Below are 11,662 nucleotides of genomic sequence, written 5' to 3' on the forward strand. Positions count from 1 at the left end.
ATTTTCATGACTTTTTGCTCTCGATAATGGAAGCAGAGGACGATTATGTTGAAGTGCCCATTCTCCTACAAAAAATGGCAAATTCTGCATCCTCGACTCAATGTATATAATTGATAGTTCTGTTCGTAGTAAATTTGATTGTAATATCATTCTGTAAGACTATATATTTTGTAACTTTAGCTTGTTTTTTTTTTTCTCAGTAGTTCTTATTTATCCAGATAGTTTATTTAGTTACTTTACAATTATTATATTATCTGTTATGACTGCTGTAACCTTTCCTCTCCGCCTGCCTCGTCTAGCTTTTGCTATTTGCGGGTGGAGATGGCAAAATGATTTGCATGAAATAAAGTATAGTGTGTGTGGTAAAGCCAGTAAGTCTGAGAAACTAAGGGAAAAAGCGACAAAAACCTTCTGTTTGAGAACTTTGAAGTCAACCACAAACGAAACCAATCTTTGTTCGTATCGTTATGTTTAGAAGCTTGAAGTGCTTAACGCTGCACCTCAAACAACTTTCCCTCCTCTTTGGTACTTCTCAACGCGCACTTTTAGCAAGAAAAAAGTCCTTAATTTCATTTCATTTGTATATTAAGTCATCTTGCAATGATTAAAAAGGAACTTATTTCTTGGATCAGAAGAATCAAGACCACGTCTCTCAGCAATTTTCCTAAAAACAACGTAAATTTACCCGAACTGAAGAATTGCGGGGGAATAGCTCGACTGCATTTTTCACAGGGCCGCTTTTATATGTGATCCCCACGACAACTGGGAGAGGCTGAGCAAATCGGGTCAATAACGCCCCCTTGCTCGGTTTCAGCAGTTAGCATCTGAGTTTAACATTTATGTCATCTTCCTTTTGTTGTATGCTTGCTTCTGTGTTTTTACTGTTTTAAATTATCTTCTTGAATGTGAAAGGAAATTTTTGTATCGATAAATCTTTCTTTGTGGCCTGCCAAAGTCACCGTGTCACATGTAACTGTGTTGAGGAAGGCTTAACCCTTCAACTCCCATGAGTGACCAAAACAGAATTTCCCCTCACAGCATTATTGCAATATCATGCACACAAGTGATGAGAATAAAGAAAAATATTACCAGGGGATTATTAGTTGATGCAATACCAAATTCTCCTAAGTAACATCACAATATTTGTATGGTCAGTATGGAGAACTAATGATGAGATCTTGGGAGTTAAAGGGTTTATGGACCAGTAATTATTCATCGCCTGAGAAAGGAGGTCGGAGGATGTTATTTTGAGAGGGAAGGTGGGGATCACGTGGTTTTCGAGGGACACGGAATGGGGATCAGTCGCTACTAGCAGAGTATAAAGAGGAGACACTATTGAGTGTTTGTCTTGTCGCACCTATCTTCTCTCTCCTCCCCTCTTTCCTTCCTTGGCAGCCTGGCCACGCAGGCTACGGTTTTCTGATAGGGTCAATTATTTATCTCGCATTGGTAACATTAGAAAGCAAGTTTTAAGCTAAACCCCCCCCCCCCCCCCCCACGACCTTCTTGTTTCGTCGGATTTCCATGGCAGTTTCACTTAAACTACAGGTTGAGGGAAGCCCTATAAAAATGACGTTTTACCCATGAAATGCAGTACTCTGATTTATCAGACACGTCTCAAACCTTAAGTATTCAGACCAGAGTCCAGGGCCCAGTTTTTTGAAGGCCGATTCATCTTAATCAGGAGTTCTTTATTTCTTTGTTCAAATGCCTTTTCTGAATCATTCTCTCTGTTCTTTTTAGGGCATCCAATAATCAAATTCTAGACAAAAAGAACTATATTAAATTTTCTTTTGAAGTTTCCAAAACAAAAATCAGATTTTACATTCTGGGTTTTCTTGAAGCAGCTTTGAACAACCCGGCTCAGGGATCTAACTTTCAGGCCACCTTATCTGGAGGAGTCATTAACAAATGGGATTGAACGATGAAACTTTTAATTTCTCTACTTTAATAGAGAGATTAAAGTTCCAGTCATGTTGAGGAATGGTCTGAATTATGTAGTTTAACTTTTAGAGTTGAATGTTAGTTTAACCCGGAGGTTGGCGGGAATGGCAAACAGTAACAATAAACTCAAATTTTTCTCACCTTTCGTTTAATTCTTACAGAAAAATTGCAAAAACAACTCTTGCTCTCTGTAATGCACACATTTGTGCTAAAACGCTGAAAACAGACTGCAAAAATTACAACTTTCGCTATTTGCGATTTGACGAAAACGTCATGATTTTAACTTATGATAGCTTACGAACATTAATAGAACTGCGTTAATCACCGAAAGCGGATCCATTACATTACGAAAGCTTAAAAATGAACGACACTAAGGCTCTTTTTATGCTTTTGAAAACTCTCCTGAACCTTTAACTAGTATGAATACTCGACGTAAAGGGCGTAAACATCGCAACACACTCGTCCATCGTTGTCGCCTTCCGTCTAGTTCAAGTAATATTCTCTGTACCACAAACGTAGATGTTCACCCGCATGCAATGAGTGACTGCCAGAGATGAAGGACAAAATGATCTCGGGGGAAAACGAGTTGTATCCAGGAATCTCCGACCACTTCTCTCTTCCAAGAGTAAAGAACTAACTCGGTGGTAAAATGATGCTATTGGATGATGTTGTTATGACAACATTGATGTGGTTTCTGACAGAGGGCCTGTTACCGCAGCCCCAGAAGGACCACTGGGGGGTTGCTGCATTTACGGCGCAGGTAACGTAGCCGTGCAGATAGACCAGTTTTACAGCTGCCAGTTTTCCAACATATGGAGCACGGAACTTGCCAAACTTGTTATTCTTTGCGCCAAAGCAGACTGGTGAGGTATTCATCTTTTGCCAGTGAGCTGAAAGAAATTCATTGAATAACATTATTAGCACTATTAATACTGTGTACTCATATTTAATCGTGCTTGTGCGCACTCTCTGACTTGTTGAAGATTGTGTCATATCTCATCATAGTCTCCCTTCGCAATTTCTTTTTGCCCTGATTACAATAATAAAACTCTAATCTTAATCAAGAATGCCTCTCAATGTAACTGAAGAAAAGGTTGACAAAGTAAATAAACGCTCTGATACAGGTTCAAGCGCAGATAATTTATGTCCACAGTATTCACTTCGCCTTCACAGGTCAGTTGTCGAATTTAATCAACCTTCGTTATTCTCTCCATGAAAACCCTATCCTACCCCTCTAAATTTGAGCAATTGGGATTTGCCAAATCCCTTTTTTCCCATCTTTTAAGTCCCTATGCACCTGTCCAACCAGTTACACCGTGGATCGGTTAGGGAAGGTCTGCGCGTGAACCTACCGTCCCACTTCATAACTTGTCCACGTAAATGCCAGCCCACCCCCCCCTCCCCAGTGTCCTTTCACCCACCTCCGCATTTAAATAGGGCCCCGTGATAATTTCCCTGATCTGTTTGTACTCCTGGGTCCAGTTGTTCAAACGCTGGATAACAACAACAACAACAACAGCATTTATTTAAACACGATAAAAAATTCAGCAAAAGCTGATGTGGTCGTGGATGATACTATCCAATGGATATTTCGTTATTCAGTTAAGTGATAGCATAACGTATGGCACAATCCAGCAGAAAGCGATTTATTTCGTGGATAGTGTTATCCACCTTTCGAATAAACCAGGACCTGGTTGGACAGAAGCGCAATGAAAATAGAATCCCTGTCAAACACAAAGAAAAGAAAGAAAAGCAGTTGGCAAAAAGATAATAGCGAGAGAGGGTTCAAACCAGGAACATTCGTTCGGATTCGAGAGCGCTGGCCACCGCATCTATTGCAAACTTAAATTACCCCTCACTTCATCTCCAACCATCAAACAAATAACAATCTCGTGAATAAACTCAAAGAATATCAATACCTTCATCCTTTCCTTGGGTTAAATCAGAGAGGTAGATGACAAGAAAAGTCAAAACCATCCATGCTGTGTAGAACTTCATTTTTGTAAAAATCTGAAAAGAGGTTTTGAAGGAAACAGGAATTTCTAATTGTAAACAGATCCTCGTCTATAACATTTTCTATTATCTTGTATTTCCCTAGAATACTTCGCGCATATACGCTACATTTCCCTACACAAAAATTGGAATCAAATTTAAGGGATAGTGTGAATTTGATAACCAATCCTACCTCAAGCGTCATGAAGTACTGCGAGAGAGACGTCCGCTATGATCACTGGTACTTCACTGTCTTTGATTGAGTGAGGTTCCTGCACTTCTCTGACGATAAGATCACTAAAATGTCTTTGGAAACGCAGGAATGTTGGTCCTTGTTGAGTCAGGAGTGAGTTGTGATAGACGTTTGTTTCTTTTGTGCACACGAGGCTAAATGAAAAGAAATGGGACTAGAAAAATATTTAAGATTATATAACAAGCTTAATAATACGCGCTACATTATGGGTCGATACTTATGATCTATCAGTGTGCCGACGAGCAATTGACGTCAACAAAAGAATATTCTCTTTTTTTCCAAAACAACGCATAATTTTATCAATATTTGCGACATTTAACTGATTTAATTAGCGAGTAAGAGCTGTCATTCTACCCGCCACCAATAAGACTTAAAGAAGGCCACTTTCGGGAAACTTGCTGCGCTTAGTCACGTATTATAAGCTGTTCTGGACGCCAAAATCGACAATGAAACAGGATGGAACTGTAATCAATGCCATGAAAATCACTGTGACAAACAAGAATGGGAAGATGAGTGATGAAATTAAAATTCAGAGGATAATGAGATGTTTCGTTTCAGATGGTAAACTAAACTCACTGAGTAAATTTTAAAAAAAAAACACAAAGCCGATAATTTCCAATAAGAAAAGGATGTTAGCCTACTCGAGGCGTTTACTCAGTAAACGAAGGGAAATAGGAAACGATGAGGTATTAACGGTAGGGAACGGATGAGGGAGGCCTGGGTCGAATCGCGTTATACGACCTGATCTTAACCTGTCTGGTTTCTTCGCTCTGCCGCTGATATTGCACCTAGAACTGCATGATTTCATATTTCTTGTTTCGTGTAATCGCCGTCTTTCATTTATCTTTCTCCCTCTTTATCTGAGGTTAAGCCGCGAGTTTGTTCAACGACGATAAAATGACAGGCGACCGAGAATTAAAGATGAGTTCATGACCAACCGTTTTGCCGAGTTAAACATGGGCGCCCGCATGAATATTCAGCCCTAACCGACCTTACCAGCAAAGTTCGTAATGCCAAGCTTACTTGAGTATACTCGAAGGCTCTTGGTATTTTTAATCACGATAGAAATCAATATCACACTGAGGCACTTTTGTATTTCTGTTCTGAGCACTTTTTGTATTCAATGTCCGAAAACTTTCATCAATTTTCATTTCTCAAGGATTGCCGGCTTTGGCAGCTTTTTGCCCTCGAACAATTACTATTACCAGTTAAGGAATATCTCAGAGTAAGACAACTCCAGTTTCTTTAAACAAATGGTTATTTACAAGGAAAATACTTGTTGACAATCAATAACCGGTCAGAGGGGTGATAATGGAAGAAAGACTACGATGAACAGCTGAATATGAAGGGTTGGTGACCTGTTTAAAGAAGGTCTCAGTGAGGTTAACCGTTAACCGTTAAACGAAAAAAATTGGGCATTGGGCAGAAAAATTGACAAATTATAGATGTTTGTCGCAAAATAAGTTAGCCGGAATTTATTTTTTTAGTTAAAACATAGCGGAAAGAAATAAATTATTAGCCGTAAAAATAGCTAAAATCGTAAGCCTTAAGTTCCACATATCAGAGGATGAGAAAGTAGAACGAGAACTTAAAAGTTCAAAGGCCTTCATTACGGTAAGGCCATCCCGTCCCATTCGTGAGAGGGGGTCAAAGAGTCGGGCGAAAAAAGAAAGAAAGAATAGAGAAAAGAATAATAGAAAAGAAGAGGAGAATTGACCGAGGAAGCCTGAGGTCAGGAAATTTCTAAATGTGCGTACCGTATTTTCACGATTAACACCGGTCCCCTATTCAACGCCGGCCTCGAAAAAACGCCGGGTTCAAACTACTGATTTTTAAATTTACGCCAGCGGTGTTTAATCGATAAAATACAGTTCTCCAGTTTTCAATTTGATTAAGGAGTTAGAATAGTAGGTTTGAAAGATTCCATTCGAGGTCAGTTTTAAGTCACCTGCTTAAAGAGAAAATTTAGAATTAGGTATGTTAGAAGTTACTCAAAATATGGTTGGATAATTGAAAATTTTCTTTCGCTACCAGTTACCATAAATAATACAAACACATTGCAGCTTTTCGAACGACGAGGCCATCAGTTGTCTGGAGATTGATCGGAGATTGTGAAGAAACGCAATTGTAAAAGTTTGGCAGGTGGAATTCACGTGTATTTCGGGGATCTGTGCTATTTATAGGCAGTCAAAGTCGATCTTATACATTCCTAATTGCTTGGCATTCACGGAAAACTGAAGGATAACACGACATTTGCAGGAACTTTAAGGTCTCTTCCTTCCCAGCTGAACTCCCTTTAGTGAGAAGGCAAATGAGGAGGGGGGGGGGGGGAGGGTGGATGCAAGGAAAGAATAGAGACCCATTCCTAGCTTTAACCAGGCTGAAATTTCCAAATATTGTGATCTTGAGCATCAGTCATGATTCAAGAAAATAAAGGAGGGAGATGGTTTCAATTCAATGCCATATTACCTCAAACACAGACCTTTGGTTTTCTCATGGAAATGAAAAGCAATTTTTGAACCTTAATTAAAAATTTTTAGGCTTCAATTGTGGAAGCAAGGGTGGTGCAGTGGTGAGAGTACTTCCCTCCCAACCCCTCCCACCCCCCCCCAACCCCCCCCCACCACTGTGAACTGGGTTCAAATCTTGGACCTGGCATCACATGTGGATTGAGTTCATTGTTGGTTCTTGTCCTTGCTCCAAGGGGTTTTCTCTGGGTCCTCTAGTTTTCCTCTCTCAGCGAAATACCAACATTCTAAATTCCAATTCAACCTGGCAAAAGTGGACAAGATTTTTTTTTTGTGTACTGCCATCCATGCATGCTTTGCTATGTTTGGGACCAGTCACTACGCATATATTGCCTGGGGAGGGAATAGGAGGATTTTTGTTGTATCACACTGAAATTAACCTTGTGGGCCCCCCCCCCCAAAAAAAAGAAGCTTTGTAGTTTTTTAATGACCCCTTTCATTGGCGGTAAATGTTCTATAGCTCCCCCCCCCGTACCTTGTTAGCTATGACTGTTGCTCCCCCCTGTTACCCTGAAAACCATGTGACCCCCCTTCATTCTTTCTCTCCCCCCCCCCCCCCATGATAAATAATGATAGATGCTTTACTTTTAATTTCCCCCTGAGCAGAAAGAAGCAATCTCACATCGTCAGCCTAAAGAACATGTCTTCAACATCTTGTAAGCGGGAAACTCTCTTTGTTTTTCCATTTTTTTGGGTTGTTGTTGTTTTTGTTTCTGTTTTTGTGTTTTTTTTTATCTTGTTTTTGTTTTGCTTTTTTTTCTTTTACTGTGTAGTCTTGATGCTATTTCTTCCAAATTTTTTTATGTATTTATAGAGTCCAGTGAAGAAGATGACGAAGCCATCGAAGCTATGGTAGAGATCGATAAGTTTGAGGATAGTCTTAAACAGAAGGAAATTATAAAACCAGAGTAGAAACTAACTTTCTGAAAGTTATCCTTATTTCTGGTAAAAGAAAAAATCTTGCCACTGTACAGAACTGTAAGAAATGTAAATAAAGTGTCATTTCCATTGCAGAGAGTTGGTTTAAAATTCTACATCAATTGAACAGAGAGCTTTAGTCAATAACGTTCATCTTCTCTATTGCAAGGAGCTGTTGCTTATATTAGTTCACAGTCCCTCTAAAAATGGACGTCCACTGAGTTTTGGCTTGAAAAATAGGTTTCCTTCAGCGATCTGCCACGATATTAAGCCTGAGGTCCAAAATTCACTTTTCGTATTCATCGCTCTGTATTTTGTTCTGGAATTAAAATCATCTTGTTAGAAACCCATTTTGGTCGTCGCATTACCCGAAAATTAAAATAAAATGCTGAGCTGTTCATTTCACAGACATCTCGCATGCGCAGGAGTTCGAGGAAACCACAAATTTATCACCATAAAGATGAGATTTTCTTTTCCTGAGGTTGTAGAAACTAGGATACGAATACCACTTATAACATATTGTCGTCATGCTAACAAACCCTAGGAATCGTAGTTTAGCCGGAGGGGGGAGGGGGGGGTTTGACGTTAGGGACCGGTCGTAATTTACTTCCGGTGGAGGGGAGGGGAAGAGTTTGGATAATTGGTTGATATTGTCATAAAAAATGTTGTTGTTTATCGTGGTTTTGTAGATAAATGATCGTTTAATCGTTTGTCTCAAGATTTAGAGTCGAGCTATGAATTATATTGATCGTGAGGTTCCTACTTGTGCAGTCGAACCTGTATTGGGCAGCATCGTATTAAGCGGTCACCCTGTATTGAGCGGTCGGTTGTCGAAGACCTGAATTTCATTTTCCTAAATCACTGTAATCTTCACCTCTATTAAGCGGTCACCATCGGCCTGTTTGTATTGTTTTTCACCTGTGTTGAGCAGTCAATTGCGGAAATACTTAAATAAAACTAAAAATATTTTTTTCAAATGAAATTAAATCCATCTTCATCTCTCGAAATCAAAGTTAGTAGTATTTTCTAGCGAGTCTTTGTGCATGATAAGGACTATTATGCTATACAATGGCGTTTTTTATCGTTTTTCACCTGTGTTTTGGAACAGATACTGTCTGCGGACAAATATCCGTGCGTATTTTGCCACCAAACGGGGCCCAGTGTTCATACAGTTATCTGTCTTACGTGACAATAGTTTCTTCAGCAAATAAATGTTCTTTACATGTTCTCGTATTTGATCTAACCTTAGTAGCGGAGCTATAAATGACAGCAAAGGAATTTCCCGATATCAGTTTCCCAATATCAGCCCACAAGTTTTTATGTAAACCCCTTCGATGGGGTTCAGTGTCTCTCGCATTCGACAGATCTCCCTCGAATAGATTCTACACGATCAATTACTTGCATCACTTGCGCAAATTGCTCGAGGAATGTAATTCCACAACGCGATCAAAGGTAACAGACTTTTTACTGAGAATTTTCCATCAAGGAATTAAACGTAGCACACCTTAAACGCAAAATGAAGTTGACGTCAGTTCTCAATTAATTCGATGTTTGCTTCATAATTTTACTTAGAAATTTCGGCGCTTAAAGCCCTACACTGAGACCATTGCAAGCAAAGGGTAGCTTATGGACGCTTCAGCTTAAAGTGTAATCAACATATGACACGAACTAGGCATCGTGTTTGTCATGAGTTCCATCACTTGCGAGTGGTAGACCTTCCACTCTTAAATTGAAATGTTTCCATCGGCGTCCTTTGTCGAGGTTCTTGAAACATGTGTTTTGTTCCTTTTTTGTCTACAAACGAGTACATATCCTACAGAATTCAAGCAATGCACTCAAGTATAATTCAAAATATCAAACGAGTAGAACGAAAATTATTTCACTGAAATTAAATTCGCGTGAACATACTAACGACTCAACCTCAACCAACAACAAGATGGCGGTTGACAGTTTGATCATACGGTTCTCTGTGCATATTAACTTGTTACGTTTTCATTTAGAAATCCATTCTTTCTTCGAAGATAAACAGTGAACATTGACTAACGAAGAAAAGGTCATTGGGAAGGTAAGTTTAATCCAATGAGTTTATAAATGGGGGAACATTCATGCATGCAAGTAGTTAATCACGTAAGATCGGTAAGTCACTTAGAAGATAAAATTGAACCCCTCAACAGGCATTCCAGTTATTACTTTTAACTCTTCCGTTCTATCTCCCCGTTTTGGGGCTGACCAATGCACGCCTGACTCTTCCCGAGAATTGACAGAGCCGTACGTACTCTACATTGATTTACATTTATCGCTTACAACCGACAGTAAGGAATATTACCAATGAGATCTAGGCAAGGAAAGGCTTAGGGATTGCAGTGTTTTGGAACTTTGTAGTAACATTTGCATTTTACAACAGCCATTTCATTGTTCTGTTGGACTCAGCCATCCGGATGAGTGCCTTTGATTCTTTGGTATGAGTTAATTGACGTATGGCCGTGTGATCGCGTGATCTGACAGACGACACCCTAATTCTCGGGGCATTGCCGCATTGCATAGGAATAGTGGATCGCAAGACGGAAAAAAAATCCAGCGTCTTTTAAATTCGTAAAGAGCAACTCACTTGTTAACATGTACAAAATGAGTTTTGGGACCAGAAGCACGGGTACGAGACAGACGATTTGAAGAACAACCCTCAACTTGAGGTATTTGATCGAGAATCGAAACCAAGCGGTTTTATTTGATTGAGTTGAATTCATATCAGTTTTTCCGACAGCTGCTGGTCGAATCGACTTCAAGCGTTGAGTGACAAATTGTGTCTATATCAGGAGAGAAGCTCAAAGCTAAAGGTAAGAAGAACGCTCTTAACAAATCATCGTAAAATAACTATGTGGGGACATTTACGAATTGCGCGTAAAGAAACGCACACCGTCAATAATCGTTGTCACAGCTTCCCAGCTCTTTAAAATCCGAGCAAGCTGATTAGTATGTGTAAGCTAAATTTTAATGTAGACAAAAGCTCAATTTTTAAAGTAGTCTTTTTTTTTGTTTGTATTCGTATAACGCAAAAATGCTTGTGTCAAAGTCGATGTCACTTCTCAGTTATTGAGTCACTCAAAAAGCATTGCAGTTATTTTTTTCAATTCTTCCGCTCTATCTCTCTGTTTTGGGGCTAACCAATGCACGCCTGACTCTTTTCGAGAATTGAAAGACCCATACGTACTCTACATTGATTCACATTTATCGCTCAAAACAGGCAGTAAGGAATATTACCAATGAGATCTAGGCAGGGAAAGGCCTAGGGATTGCAGTGTTTTGGAACTTTCTCGTAACATTTGCATTTTACATCAGACATTTCATTGTTCTGTTGGACTCAGTCATCCGTATGGGTGCTTTTGATTCTTTGATATAAGGTGATTGACGTCTAACTGTGTGATCGAATGATCTGACAAACGACGCCCTAATTCTCGGGACATTGCCGCATTGCATAGGAATAGTGGATCGCAAGACGGAAAAAAAATCTAGCGTCTCTTAAATTCGTAAAGAGCAACTCACTTGTTGACATGTACAAAATGAGTTTTGGGGCCAGATGTATGGGTACGAGACAGACGATTTGAAGAACAACCTTATATGATTGAGTTGAATTCATATCAGTTTTTTTCCGACAGCTGCTGGTCGAGTCGATGTCAAGCGTTGAGTGATAGATTGTGTCTATATCAGGAGAGAAGCTCAAAGCTGAGGGTAAGCAAAATGATTTTAACAAACCCTCGTTAGATAATTATGTGGGGACATTTATGTATCGCACCTAAAGAAACGCACACCGTCAATAATCGTTGTCGAAGCTTCCCGGTTCTTTAAACTAAGCAAGCTTATTGGTATGTGTAAGCTAAATTTTAATGTAGGCAAAAGCTCAATTTTGAAAGTAGTCTTTTTTTTTCCGACGTATAAGGCAAAAATGCTAGAGTCAAAGTTGATGTTACTTCTCAGTTAGTTCGATGAATGCTGCATAATTTTACAGAGCGATTTCGGTGCTTAAGGCATT

General features: G+C 39.4%; 1 long non-coding RNA gene across 1 annotated transcript; it reads left to right on the top strand.

Moving 5' to 3' along the window:
* Positions 1 to 7,261: 7,261 nt before the first annotated feature.
* LOC149044260 (uncharacterized) lies at positions 7,262 to 7,728 on the top strand. Its single transcript, XR_016187721.1, has 2 exons — positions 7,262 to 7,373; positions 7,532 to 7,728. It is a non-coding gene; the product is annotated as an uncharacterized LOC149044260 (long non-coding RNA).
* Positions 7,729 to 11,662: the final 3,934 nt, after the last annotated feature.

This window comes from Pocillopora damicornis, chromosome 6, assembly GCF_964200805.1.
Source record: "Pocillopora damicornis chromosome 6, jaPocDami1.2, whole genome shotgun sequence".
In the NCBI taxonomy this organism is placed as follows: Eukaryota; Metazoa; Cnidaria; class Anthozoa; order Scleractinia; family Pocilloporidae; genus Pocillopora; species Pocillopora damicornis.